The sequence below is a fragment of the Rhinolophus hipposideros genome (assembly GCF_964194185.1).
Source record: "Rhinolophus hipposideros genome assembly, chromosome: 24".
Classification (NCBI taxonomy): Eukaryota; Metazoa; Chordata; class Mammalia; order Chiroptera; family Rhinolophidae; genus Rhinolophus; species Rhinolophus hipposideros.
In genome coordinates this window covers 24,606,868-24,620,735 of record NC_138070.1, presented here as the reverse complement: position 1 = coordinate 24,620,735, position 13,868 = coordinate 24,606,868, and the positions used below count along the sequence as shown (strand labels likewise).

General features: G+C 52.7%; 1 protein-coding gene across 4 annotated transcripts in view; it reads right to left on the bottom strand.

The window, feature by feature from the left end:
- Positions 1-13,510, bottom strand: part of PKNOX2 (PBX/knotted 1 homeobox 2) — a 257,738-nt gene extending 244,228 nt beyond the window's left edge. For 2 of the 4 annotated variants that reach the window (XM_081037159.1, XM_081037165.1), the window contains exon 1: positions 13,407-13,510. The gene's annotated coding sequence lies outside the window, so the exon portion shown is untranslated. Of the gene's footprint in view, positions 1-12,902; positions 13,239-13,406 lie in introns of those variants that run through there. The other 2 variants (XM_081037164.1, XM_081037160.1) reach the window with 2 other exon arrangements.
- Between the last annotated feature and the right edge of the window lie 358 nt (positions 13,511-13,868).

Below are 13,868 nucleotides of genomic sequence, written 5' to 3'. Positions count from 1 at the left end.
TCCAGTTCTGAGAGTTCATGACGTTAAGATTCTATGCTTCTAAATTTATAAAATCAAATAATGGGTGCTAAAGTACCTAGCTCAATGTCAAGCACATATTAGACACTTTGTAAATGTTCATTTCTTCCTTCCCACCTTCCCATTACCCCTCCTTCCTTTCTTCCCCTTTTCCCTTCCTTGTTTCTTCCTTCCCTTCCTCCCCATCCCCTGCTTCAGCCCTCCGAGAGGCTGCCTATGCTGTCCTGGTTCTCCCAGGAGACCCAGAGCACTGCCTCCCCTGCCATCCGGGAAACCTCGTCCGGCTTTGACATCCATGTGCCCAGCCTGTAACGTCCTCAGATGACCATTCTATCTGTGCTCCCAAGAGAGGCTCAGAGTCTCCCTGTACTCCACTCTCTCCTGCCTCCTGAAGGGCACTTTGGTCTTTTGTCCAGCACTGTGGAGAGAGAGAAGGAAGTGACAGGGAAGGAACGCACATATACTGAATACCTTCTAGAGGCCAGAGACTAGACAAGACTCTTGGCTGTATTAACTCATTTAATTGCCTGCAAAGAGCCATCGTTATCCCCATTCACAAAAGGGAACAGACCAAGGCTCAAAGAGGTTGAGAAATTGCCCAGGGTCACACATGCAGCCTGTGGTCAAAGTTGGGTTTTTACCCCTACCTGTCTGAGTGGAGGCAGATACCCATTGCCAGCCCAGGGGTGCCTGAACCTCGGGCAAAGGTCCATTCTGCACCTTCGGCCCTTCCTTTGAGAGTATCTTTCTTTTCATATCCATGTAACTTTGGGTTTACAGCCCTAGTTACTTAAGTCCATTAATCTCTCTGGTCACTCCCTCCTGCGTCTCCTCACTGCCCCCTCCAAAGTACCAGACTGCAAAATATTCACAGATTGTCCCCAGTGTTTCCTAAAGGATGGCATGGCTTTGGCCACTGCACCAAGGAAACAATGTTAAGAAGCTGACTCCATTCCATCCAGAAGATAAGGCCAGGTCTCCCAATAAATACCGTCCTTCCGGCCAGTGCTGAGACAGAAGAACGAGCCTTTCCTCCCAAGCTCGCAGCTGCTGCCCAGAAATCAGCCTCAGGAAAGACATGAATGTGAACATCACCAAGTACCCCCAGATATGATCAGGCCCTAGTTGTGGCTGCAGGAAGAATGCAGAGGGGATGCCGGCCTTTTCTAAAGGCTCCTCCTGACAGTTATGCCCTCAAGAAGTATGTACAAGATCTGACCATTAAGTTCACAAACTTGTAGCAATGATGTTGCTAACCTTTTTTGATATCAGAGGTATTATGCATTATAAATTTGCACCAACTAGACAAACAGTTAACCAAGTTGACTATTTGGAAGTGCTGAAAAGGCTGCATGAAAAAGTTAGATGACCTGAACTTTTCACCAACAATTCATGGCTCTTGCATCACGACAATGCACCAGCTCACACGGCACTGTCTGTGAGGGAGTTTTTAGCCAGTAAACAAATAACTGCATTGGAACACCCTCCCCACTCACCTGATCTGGCCCCAATGACTTCTTTCTTTACCCAAAGATAAAGGAAATATTGAAAGGAAGACATGTTGATGACATTCAGGACATCAAGGGTAATACGATGACAGCTCTGATGGCTATTCCAGAAAAAGTTCCAAAATTGCTTTGAAGGGTGGACTAGGCGCTGGCATCGGTGCATAGCTTCCCAAGGGGAGGACTTGGAAGATGACCATAGTGACATTCAGCAATGAGGTAGGTAGCACTTTTTCTAGGATGAGTTCGCGAACTTAATTGTCAGACCTTTCATATAATGGTGGGGGGAAAGGAGTGTGTGGGAATGACATCAGCTATACTCTGGGAGGGAGCCTAGACAGGAAACGCAGGTGAGAGCAAAAATCCCTGGCAGTAGTTTTCTGGTGCTCACAGTCTTCCTCTCACCTTATTCTGTCCTCATCTGGGATAGAAAAGGAGCCCCCGGAAGAGAGGGGTTAGTCAACTCTCTCCCTGGAAGGGGCCTCATCGGAGGGACAAAACTCCAGGATGCCCCCCAAGACTCCCAGAAGAGGCTACACTCTCCAGTTATGCTCTCATAACTTCCTGGGGCTCCTCCATGGCTCTTGTCCTGGTTTCACTAATTACCTACAGGACATGAGTGCCTGCCTCCCCCACAGACTGTGAACTCTACTGGCAGGGAGCCTATAGAGCTGTCTAGTTCACCGCCGTATCCCACTACCTCTGCAGGGTCTGGCACATTGAAAGTGTTCAACAAAAATCAATCGAATGAATGTTACCAGCAGGGAGAAACCCAAGGCCTGGTTCTGGCTGACAGGACCTGGCAAAGACCACCATCCTTACACCAGGCCCCAGATGGCCCCTGCTCTGGGTTAGATGGGAAAACGTAAGTGAGAACAACCATTGGCACACAGTAGGCATGCAAGTCAGGTTTGCTGGCTCTCTGCCAGAATCTGGAAAATCCCCCAAAGGGAATGATTCAGACCCCAGCTGTGGGGCAGTCATGGTAAGCCAGCTTTTCATCTTTAAATAGGCTGTCATCACTCTGTGAGTGAGTATGAGAGGGGTGTGTGTTTGCGTGTATGCTCTACTTTAATAAGAAACATAGAGTCTGTGCCAACTGATTTTCTGCCCATGTATTACATGCCAGGCACTGTGCAGGCGCTTTCATTTCTGTGTGTATAACGTGTACGACACAGCCACATACATTAACTGTTCACAGCCCTCGCAGGCATCAGCACCACCATTTACGGAAAAGGAAAGTGGGGCCAGCTTTTAAGGTCACCAGTGAGCACACGGTTGTGTCGAGGCTGAAACCCAAGCCTTTGGCTCGTTCTGCCCCGGCCTGCCTCAGTCATCCCCATCACACCAGAATGTCACTGCCACTGACCTACCCAGGTCAGAGCCCTGAATCCCTGCATCTTACACCGAGGCACGTATACGGGGGAGCAGGGGGTCTGGAGAGAGACAGCGGTGGGAAAGAAGGCAGCAAGGAATCCATCAACTTGCCCCCAAACAGACAACTCCCTGGAGCAGGCAGCAAGCTGAGTTAGAAAGACCACTGGACCTAGGACACAAAGAACCTGATGGGTGACCTTGGACAATTCTCTCACCTTTCTGAGCCTCACTGGATAAAATAAAGGCGAGAGACCCCACACAGGGCCCAGCACACAGTGAAGGAGTCCCCAGTCTGTGGCCTTGCCTTGCTACCCAGAAACCAGAGAGCTCAGCAAAACTCTTCTCCCTTGATCTATAAGCGAGCTGTGGCAGCCGTCCCTCCCTCCCTGGAAGAGTCCAGTTCTACGTGGTCAGGCAGGCACGCAGACCAGGCTCTGTGCAAAGAATGTCTCCGAAGTTCCCCTCTTCCCTGCCCCTGCTTCCTGGCTAATAGTGCTCCCCACAGGGCTGAAGTGCTCCTTCCATCCCTCCCTTCCAAATCTAATGGAAATGACTTTGAAAAGTATTCCAGGAGACCAGAGGTCCAGCTTGGAAAGGGGCTTTCCTGACTACCCGAAAGGCGGCAGGAAGTAGCAATCCCCATCTCACTACCACCAAGCGGCTGTAATGGACGTGGCTGCCTTCCTGAGGAGAGCTATGCCAGTGCAAGGAGCACTTTCCCTCGGAATGGCCTCCAGGAAAGGCTGGGGGAATCCATGGAGCTCCTTGGCTTTCCTCCAGATCATATCACAGTGACGAACGCCCCAGAGGACTAGTGTCCCACTGGGAGGCGAGCCGTCTTCTCCAGGAGTGGGGAGAGGCATGGTAGGGGAGGGGTCGGGCAGGGGTGCTCCCGTCCTGGCAGCAGGGCAAGACTACCTGCCACAGGAGAGCAGCAGGGCTTGACTTATGTCTCTGTGGTCCTCCTGTCCCCTAGAGGATTCAGAAGGGCCCCTCTCAGCAGGAGCTCTCCCAGCCCCTGCAGCCGAATAAGTAAGGCCCATGGCCACTGTAGCTACATTTTCCCATCCTCCTCACCTAATCACAGTGAGACAGGCCCCTGCACTAATAGGCCCTTGGTGTCCACCACTGCCTCCAGACTCGTGGTGCCCAGTGGTCTGGACCACACACTGTAACATGTAGTCAGAGACTAGTAGAGCCAGAGGGGCCTTGAGGGTAATTTCGTCTAACGTCTTCTTTGTATGAAATGACGATGCTAAGATCCAAGGAAGTTATGAGTGTCAGAGTCACACAGCTTGTTTTCATTTTGACGTGCTCTGTTCAGATTCCCAATGAGACTTCGTAGTTCCTAGAGGAAAAGGCCCTGACCCCACACAGCATACCACTGGGCTCAGGCCACGCTGTTGACGGATGGATGGATTGCCAGGAAGGAGGGCTCGGCAGTGAGAACAACCACGTGTGACCACAGGCCCTAGGCACACGCCCAGAATCTCTTGCCTCTGACTTGGAACTGGAACCCACAATGCACACAGAGCGTGGCCTCCGTTAAGAAGACCAGGTATAGCCTTGTACTCCCACAGCTTAGCACAGGCCTCAGGACACCAGACTGCCGGAGGGAGAACAATTAGAGGAACCTCTGAGGGTAGGGCTCACAGCCTGTACTTTACCAGAGACCCACTGTGCCACCCTGGAATTAGGGAGACTAATCAGAGTTAGTAGGTCCCCATTAATGAACTAAATGTCTCTTCGTGTCTCTCAGGACTGTGAATGGGAGGATCATATGTGTCAGCCCCTGGGCACATTCTCCTCACCCTGGGCCTCGTACAGCTCGGGCTGGCAGATGGAGGCAGAAAGGCTACACTGCAGCTCTGCCACCTCCAGCCACTGCCATTACTGCCCCATGCCTGTCTCTAAATCTAACGCCACTTCTTGTGCTGGCCAGCCCAGTCCCACCTGTGACTGAAGGCTTTGTGGAAGCAAAAAAAAAAAGATCTTCTTCCAGGTTTGGGTTTCCATAACGGCTGGTAGCTCTCCCCAGCATATATGCCAGACAAAGGTACGGGTGACGGGGCAGATGGGTTCATCTGGTTCCTTTAAAGAGATTCTCGGGAGAGGAATAGGTGGAGCTCAGGGCAGAGCAGCTCTCAGAGCTCAGCAAGATGCTTGCTTTGTCTCCAAAAGGCTAAAGAAAGGCCCACGGTTGTAACAGGTAGACCTAATTAATGTGCTTCCCAGGGAAGACACAGACACACCACATTCCCTTCCTGAACCTGCCACTTTCACTCCTATCTGAGCCCCAGTTCCTCTCATTTGTAAAATGATATAACAATACCAATTTCACCTGCTTCACCAAGTTGAGAGGATCAAATGAGAAAGCACGTAAGACTGTGCTTTATTGGGAAAGAAAACTAATATCCGCCATGAGCTTACCACGTGCCACATACTTTTAGATATTTTATTCACTATTCCTATCTGCTCTGTATTATTATGATCCTGACTATACAGCTAAGAAAACTGAGGCTCAGAGAGGTTAACGAATGGGCCCAAGGACACACAGCTTAGTAGTAGTAGAACTAGGGTCAGAACTGAGAATCTGACTCCAAAGTCTGTGTTCCTTCTCCCAGCATCACCTTGTCTCAACAAAAGAAGCAAATGTTGCTTTTTCAGGAAGAGGCCAGTGAGTCTTCAGACTGAAAATGCTGCCCTCATGGAGCCAACCCCTACGGCTAGGGGTAGGACATACCATTTGCCCCAGGACGTCAAATCCAACCAACCTGCTCTACTGTCTTGAGACCCTACCACACAAGGGCAATCCAGGGACCATGCCCTCACAGTCTATGACTCTGCGGCTGTGTGTTGTGACAACACACAGTGGGAGGGGGTCAATAATTGCCCAGTCATAAAGCAATCCAGTTGGGAGGAAGCACAGAATCACGGAACTTTGAGCTAAAGGGGACCTCTGAGAGCAAGTTCAAGCTCGTCATTGGATAGGTGAGGAAACTGACATCCAGAGAACGCCAGTCACTTGGTGGAGGTCACCTATTGCCAGTGTCCCACCATCCTCTGACTCCCACTCTAACTGGTTTAGCTTCATGGTCCCTGAGAAGGCCAGATGTAGTTCCATGTTTGCTCCCTTGGCTTAGGAAAAGCGGGGACACCAGGTAGAGAGTCGTGCTGTAGTCAGGAATGGCATTAGTTGGTTTGCTTCCTGTACCAAGTCATTAGCCTACGTTCTACCCATTGAGAAGTCAATATGAAAATCCTCTCAGGAATTGCTCAACATATGACAGAGGCCAGTCCCCAGGAATGCCCAGGTGGTACTCCTGAGGCAGTGGTGACCCACTTGGCCCCCTGGTCCACTCAGAGGGTGCTGAACTCTTCACTCTAGTCCTGGCTGCCCCCTGCAATATCTGAGCGCCGCTGAGAGCTCACTTTCTCTGAAAGTCTCCCTGGTCACCTCCACCCTGGTTGCTCGGCAGCATCTCATCCTACCTTTGCCTCCTCTGGTTAACAACAATCAGAACCTTTTTTCATATCACCTCAGTGTGTCTGCATGTCATCTCTATGTATTTGTATGTCATGTTTATCCAACGCCTAAGAACAGGTCTATTTCTATCACAGCTCCTGCCAGAGTCTGCACGCATCAAGCAGCATCAGGCCACAGTAACCAGCTGTTTGTTCAACATTTGTTGATGGTGCCAGTGACCAGTGAAAGGGCCAGGCCACGTCCTGGGGAAGCAAAGAGGAAGAAGAAAGGGAAGCTGGGTAGCCCCCACTGGCTCTTCAGTCCAAAATAACAGGGAGGAGGAGAGCCCTGATTGAATCTTTCTCCTGTGTGCCAGACATTATGCTGGGAACTTTACAAATGTTTGCTCCACAGTCCTTTCAGCTTCATACTTTTATTCCCCACTTTACTGGCAGGGAAACTGGATCAAAAATGTTAAGCAATATGTCTAAATTCATGCCACTAGCACCTAGGAGAGCCAGGCTTTCCATGCAGTCTTATCTGTTCTGTCTCTATAGCAAGCAAGCTCTTGACAGGGCTTGGTGGTTACGTGTGTGTTCTGTTTGTTGTTGCTACTGTATCCTCAATGCCTAGAACTATGCCACACACCGGAGACACTCTGAATATTGCTGAATGAACACCACGCTGCTTCTCCCTAGCAGGACAGGACAAGGCTTGTGATGCCAGGTTCCTGGGCCTGGAATTTCCAGGAATCTTGGACAACTATTTGTTCCTTCTCTCCACCTAGAAAAGTACCCAATATAGCACAGTTCTTCCAAAAGCCTTGTGGAGAATGGGTGGGCTTACTAGGCATGGGATGGGAGTAGGAGTGGAAGCATAAGCTGAACACAAAAGACTAGAGCCTAACAAGGTGGGAAATTTAGAAGCATCCTCAGTGCTCTGTGACCTGCTGATTCTGGTCCACTCTCTGGCCCCTCCCCAACCCTGGGGCTCCTTCAGCACCCCACTGGGCACCCCCACTGCCTTGACTGAGCTGTACTGAAATTGGCCAAGTTCCTATTAAGCAGAGAAACTAACAATTACGCCACCCACCCCAGCTCCATCGGAACCCTCACAGTCTGCTCGGGGGCCCCAGGGCCAGCTGCTTTTCTCCACATTCCAGCCAAAAATAATACGAGAACGAAGCTGTTTGGTGGAGACTTAATCTAATCTTCATTGCTTCAGTTTTAAAATATCCTGCCTGGTTTAGGGTTTCTTATTACACACAGGGATGTGTTTTTAGTGAGATAGGTCTTAGCAGAAACGTCCTTCTTGTAATTAGAAACCCAGGCAGGCAGGGCCTGCAGTGAGGCTTCCAAGCCAAACAACAGGTCCCCCTGAAGACATTGCCTTTGCAGCAAGCTCTTCCCGAGCTGAGCTGCCGCTGGGGTTTGGTTCTCCCTTACTCCCGGGGGATCTGGTAGAAGGACTGGGACTTCCCACTCTCATGCATTCTCTTAGAAAAATTGCTGCTCCTTCTACCCCCATCCTGGTCTCCCGGCTCTCACCCCCAATCAGAATGAAAATTAAGATGTGGCCCATAACTGCTGGAAAAGGATATGTGGAGGAAAAAATTACCCCAAGACGTCCCCACGGACAAGGGAGAATTAAAGTCCTCCACTGGAGCCACAGCTCCAGAATCAGGGCCGGCTTTGAAAAATCAGGCACAGGAACGGAAGGAGTCCCCACGTGCATACACGTTTGTATACGTGCTGAGAGTAACTTCTTGGGATTTCTGGCCCAGAATCTGCTTTGATCTGCCAGCATGGAGACTGCACTAAGGGAGGGTCAGGCGGCTAGCTCCTGACCAGCGCCCATCCCCCCAGCCCGACCAGATGTCACACACCAGTAGGGCTCAGCTTCTTCTTCCCAAAGGCGTAAAGAGGAGGGGCTGGATTTCTGGTAGGTCAGATTCTGTGTTCATGTGATGTATGAAAGCTATTCCAGGTAGAACCATCGGGAATAAGTATACCGGTTCCCCCAACTCAACAACTTAATTGTCCCTCCTGTTGAAGTGTAGGTGGTTTTTGGAATCACAGCAGGGTTTTCAAATTCTAGGATGTAAAGAAAGGAAGGAGATCAGCCCTTTCACCCAACTCTTAGAACTCCTGAGAATTGCAGAGAAAGACTGTGGAGCCAAACAGGCAAAGAAAACACACTAAAGAATGTGAATGCTGCTCAGAAGTCTTCCCTCGCCCATTCCTTTTGTTATTTAGAGTGTACCCTGTGCAGAATTCATGCAGGATTCACTCCTCAGAGCCTCAGGAGCAATTTGTGTGATGCACTCATTTTACAGATGGAAAAACCGAGATCTGGAACCTCAATGACCCGCTAGAATCCTGTAGCCAGACAGTAACAGGGTATAAGGCTGCCTGGCCCCCAAATTTCAGCCTAAACACTAGCTCAGCATGCTGACCTGCCAACCTTGATTATCTCCTTTCTCCGGTTCCCACCAGGTATTAGATTTAATTAAATTAGCAGATCCCCATTGCAACAAGCTGGCCAGGCAGCCTGGCCAGCACCCAGCGAGTGCAGCTCCTCCCTCTAAATTCTGCTTCTCAATAGAATTCAATCTTCAATAAGTCATGGATCTCATGTGAAGTGTTTTATACAAAGCGTGTGTGTTGGCTAGAATCAAGGCTAACAGTGGCTCACAATGATTTCATTTTCCATATAAGTTCCTCTGATTTTCCTCTGTGGCATCTCTTTCACCCGCTCCACACTCTGATCTGCATTTTGTTTGATCAGACACTCTGGTTCCCATGCCGTCACCTCTAGCAATTGCATCACACGTTTATATATATCTCAGCATTGCCGGCCTTGTGCCACACAGCATAGGAAAAGGAAAACTTAAACAGCATTTCTCACCTTCCTCGAACTAATTTAGAAAATGTGCTCCAAATTAAATAAATCGCGAACAAAAGTCTGAAATTGGAGATAGAATTTCGGGGGCGGGGGGGGGGGGGGGGGAGTGCGCTAAATAAATAGCAAGGAAATCTTGCAACATGTTGGAAGCCTATAAATTTTATAGGTTGTTTCTTTAATAAAAACAAATTCAATTGCTAACAACACAGTATTATTAAGCTGCTAACATTTAAAAATCTAATTTGGCCTGCTCTGCTGCTGTTCAGGTTGCATGGTGCATTCACCCAGGGTAAGGAAGTCAGGTTGATGGTTTGGTTTGGTTTCCAAACCAGGCTAATAGAAGCCCCTTTAAAACTTAGCCTCTTTGCTTTCTAGGCATGCCTTGGTCCCTAATGAGTTACAGCCCCAGGTTGAAGATGGACATGGCAGAAAGAAATTTAACACACACTCTAGTGCACCCATAAACATCAAGGCCAAGGGAGAGGAGGTATGTTTCCAGTTAAGCTAGAACTCCATGACTTCAGGATTCTCCACTCACAAGACAGTAATTCTCCTTATTTCATCACTAACTTACTTCAAATGTGTTTATACAATTTATTGCTACTGAACTTCCAGGCAACTGGTGTAGAGTTAATGAAACCCAGCTTGGAGAAGCTTTGAGCTTTGAACAACTAACCACAGTTTAAATGGTTATGACATGCGGTCAAAGCCACAGCCCAGCCCCAGTGCAGTTTCTGTGTTAGGACCTAGTCAAAAAACCTTGTCATCTCACCTTTTGTGCCAAATAAACTGAAAACGGAAAAAGCCCTGAAAAACAGTCTTCCATGTTTCTTCTCAAGATTTCCAGCCTTTCTCCCCTGACATTCTAACACATCTATCTTACTAAATGCAAAGCAAAGCCCCTCTCACGATCCCCAAGTAAATATTTCAGTTGCCATTTGATTTGGCAGCCAGTTGAAATCCTGAAATCCAGTTTGAGTTTAATTGAACAGGGTCGGGCCTACAGAAAACAATGTTGAAGGGGGCGGGGGGGGGGGGGGGGGGGGGGGGGGGGGAGGAGGCGTCCAGCAACATTTACTCAGACTCAGTGAAAGTCCAGAAAGCAAGATAGGAACATATAGATGACACTCGACTGGCAAAGAAGTAAACTCATCTTTCTGAATTACTTGGACATTGATTTTTATTAATCCTCATTGTCACATGGCGTCCTGCCCCAAGCTCTGCCCATGTGGGAACTCCAGGAGTCTCCCTCTTTTTAAAACAGGCCCATTTTGGAAGAGTAAAGGGGAGGTACTGGACTTGCCATGGTCCCACAATAAAAGCCCCTTTTGAAAGCAGCACTTTCATTAACTTAAAGCAATCTATAGACTTAAAAGCAGAGAGCAGTAAACTCCCAGAAAGGATCATAAAAACAGCCAGTTTCGAGTTCGGTACACTTCAGTGCAATTTGCACGAGGCATTTTACTGTGAGCGGTGGCCGGCCCATCTCCCTCCAGTAACCCCCTGCCCTTATTCAGAGCAGCTTCTCTTTCTCCTGGCTTTCATGCCTTCGCTCTCACAAAGGGAGGCGGTGACCGGGGAGTCTCCGTGGGGTCACGGCTCCCCCCCTCCCTCAGGCTCTCTGCGGGAGAGAGTGCGCAAATTCCAGGCCAGAAGAACAACAGTGTGGAGAGCGGCAGCCAGCAGTCGCCGCGCCCCGGGCCGCCGCGGCCGTTCGTGGGTCGGGAGTCTTTTGCGGTCTGGCTGCCCCTGCGAGGGGTGCGAGGGTGAGCTCAAAATTGAGAAGAAATTTCAAACCTCCCTTCCGTACACACACCCCCCAACCCCCCCCCCCCCCAACACACTGCTTCCCTAGTTGTCTAGAAGGATAGCCTCCCTCTCAGGTCGGGACTCCTCTCCGTCCCCCGAGCTAGGCCTGAGGGGGGTGGGGTGGGGCGGGGAGTGCATCTCGAGTTGAAGATCGGGAGTCCAGAAACAAGAGACCCCCTCTCTTCCCCCAAGGTCCCGAGGCCTCGCGAAGGCCAGAATGGCAGTCAGCGACAAGGCTAGGGGTTAGGCTTCGCGTAATTTATCTTGTGTTTGGACATCATCATTTTCTCAGTTTGGGGGATGGGAGTCGCCTAAATCTGCCTAAAAGGCGAAGCTTTTGGCTTCCACCAGTTGAAGAGCATTTGAAATCCGAGACGCCGACACGCTGGAGAAGTCCCGGGACAGGAGGGTAAGGGTACGGCCCCCCGAGCTCACCCCTTTCCCAGGCGGAACACGGCGCCCGCGGCCCAGCGCGTGGGCTTCCCGGCCGGGCCCGGTGGCTCAGGTCAGGGCGCCGGAGTTCGAGCCCTCCCTGCGGTCGGTCGCAGTCGCAGCCCGGGCTTCCCGGGTGCGAAGCGGTACCTCGCTGCTGGCGCCTTCTAGCAGGCCGCGGCCCCAGTGGGCCACCCCCCCAGCCGCGCTGCGCCCGCAGACCCCCGAGTGGCTCCCGGAGCCTGCGCAGCCACCTGGGTCCTCCGAGCCACCTCGAGCCCCGCGAGGCTGCCCTGTCGCTTCACTCAGAAAGTCCCTTCGATTTGTCCGCTTCCCAGAATCTTTCTCCTAGGACCGGGTGCTGCGCTTCTCAAGTCCTCGCCTCCAGATCCGCTTTCGGGGAGAAGCAACAGAAATTCGGGGCTCGCCTTCCATCGCTTGGATCAACTAGTTCGTCACCTACCTAAAAGCTTTTCCACCCACGGAGCGTGGGAACCCGCGCGCGCGACCACCCCCAAATTCCAATAGCCTCCACCCCAATAAGAAGCCGTGACCCCGTGCCTAAATCCTAAAAACGCCACCCGTTCCTCCGATTCCAGTCTCAGATGGAACTCCAGGCCCCCAACCCTCACCTCCAGCCCCTTGCTCTGGCCGGGGTGTGGATTCCACCCCTAAACTACTCAGTAGCCCTTGAAATCCCGCTCCTGAAAACAGCCAGGACCCTACAACCGAAACTGCAGCCTGGACCCGAAACCCATCCCTAATTGAGGGCAGACGCAGCACCTCTCCCAGCCCCGCCACAGTCCCATCCTGAGCCTGGGTCTCCTGGCCGCGCAGGCTCCTCCGGCGCTCCTGCTGAGACGCCTACAGGGCGACCCGCTTCTCTCGTTTCTTCCTCGGGTTGGGAAGCTGGGAGAGCCGAGAGTCCTAACCCGAAAGAGACGCAAACTTTACGCGGCGGATTCGAGATCCTGCCCCATCCCCCTACGCTTTTCATCCCCTTTTACGAACTCCTGCCCTAGTTGTCGAGCCAGGAGGGCTCCTGACGCCCAAGCCTCTCTGTGGGCCCCACGCCTCCCCCACCTTACCAAGGATTCCCAACAATCCGCGCAAAGCCAGTAACACTGCACATTGTCGCGCCTCCCGGGGTCGGGGCCCCCGAGCTGGCCCCCGGAATCCTGGCTTCCCTGACTCGCGTCCTGCTGCCCCCCATCCGCCTGCAAACTCCACTCTCCTTGGCTCCCCAGGCCGGACGCGGACGCAGCTCTGACTCCGCTCGCCCAGCCCGAGGCCGGGGCTGCTCCGGCGTCCAGCCTCTGGAAGGCAGCCCCAGGTTGGTGGCTCCAGGCAGCGCCCGCCCAAAGGGCTCGGAAAGCCAGGAGAAAGCGAACCTGGAGTCGGCCTCGCCCGCGGAGCGCCCGGCCCGAACAGCCCGCACCCGGCTCCGGCCCGCGCGCTAGTCCTGCTCTCGGTCCCCCGTGCTCCCGAGCACAGCTCCCTGCCCGCCCGCCCCGGGCCTTGGGCCGGCCGTCCTCCTCCGGCGCGGACAATGCGCGCCCGGCCCGGGCCCGAGCGTGTGCGGCGGAGGCAGCGGCCCGGCTGCGCGCTGAGCGGCCGGCGCTGGGCCGCCTCCTCCCGGGCCTCGCCCCGCTCCACGCTCGCCGGCGCTTCCCCAGCTTCCCTCTGCGCGCTCCCTCCCCGCTCCCCGCTCCCTCCTCCCTGCCGCCTCCCTCTCTCCTCCCGCTGCCTCCCTCGCTCGCTCTTTCCCTCGCCCTGTCGCAATGAATAATACTCCGGCTTGGGGACCGGAATAAAACACACGCGCTCCGAGGCAGCCGCCCGCAGCCGCGCCGCCTGCAGAAGCCGCTCTGACATGGAAATGAATGACAGCTTACCTGATGCCAATCTTCATCAGACTGACACCGGCGTGACAACACAGCCTATACTTCCCAGCACTGCTCAGGACGTCAGCGCTCAGGGACCCGCCCCCGGGCCCCCCCACCTCCCCTCTCCTCACTCCCCCTCCCCCCACCCCCACCGCCCCCACCCGCTTTCGCCCGGTGCTTCCCAGGCGGAGGAGCCACCGGAGTGTCTCCCTCTGCTGGAGGCTTTTTCTGAGACGCCGGGCGCAGAGCCGCGCTGGACGGAAAGCCTGAGACAGTGAGATCGCCTCGGATGTGGGCACGCCGCCGACCCCCAGAACCTCAGAAATACTGCCCTTCCTGCCCCCATTCCAAGTCCTCCTCTGCAAACCATCCCGGCAGAGTTCCAAGGCTCCCTGCGCTGAGCGGACGGAGACGAGGACCCCAAGAGAACTCCCCAGAAATTATGAAACTTAAAACTGGCAAGAAATCCTT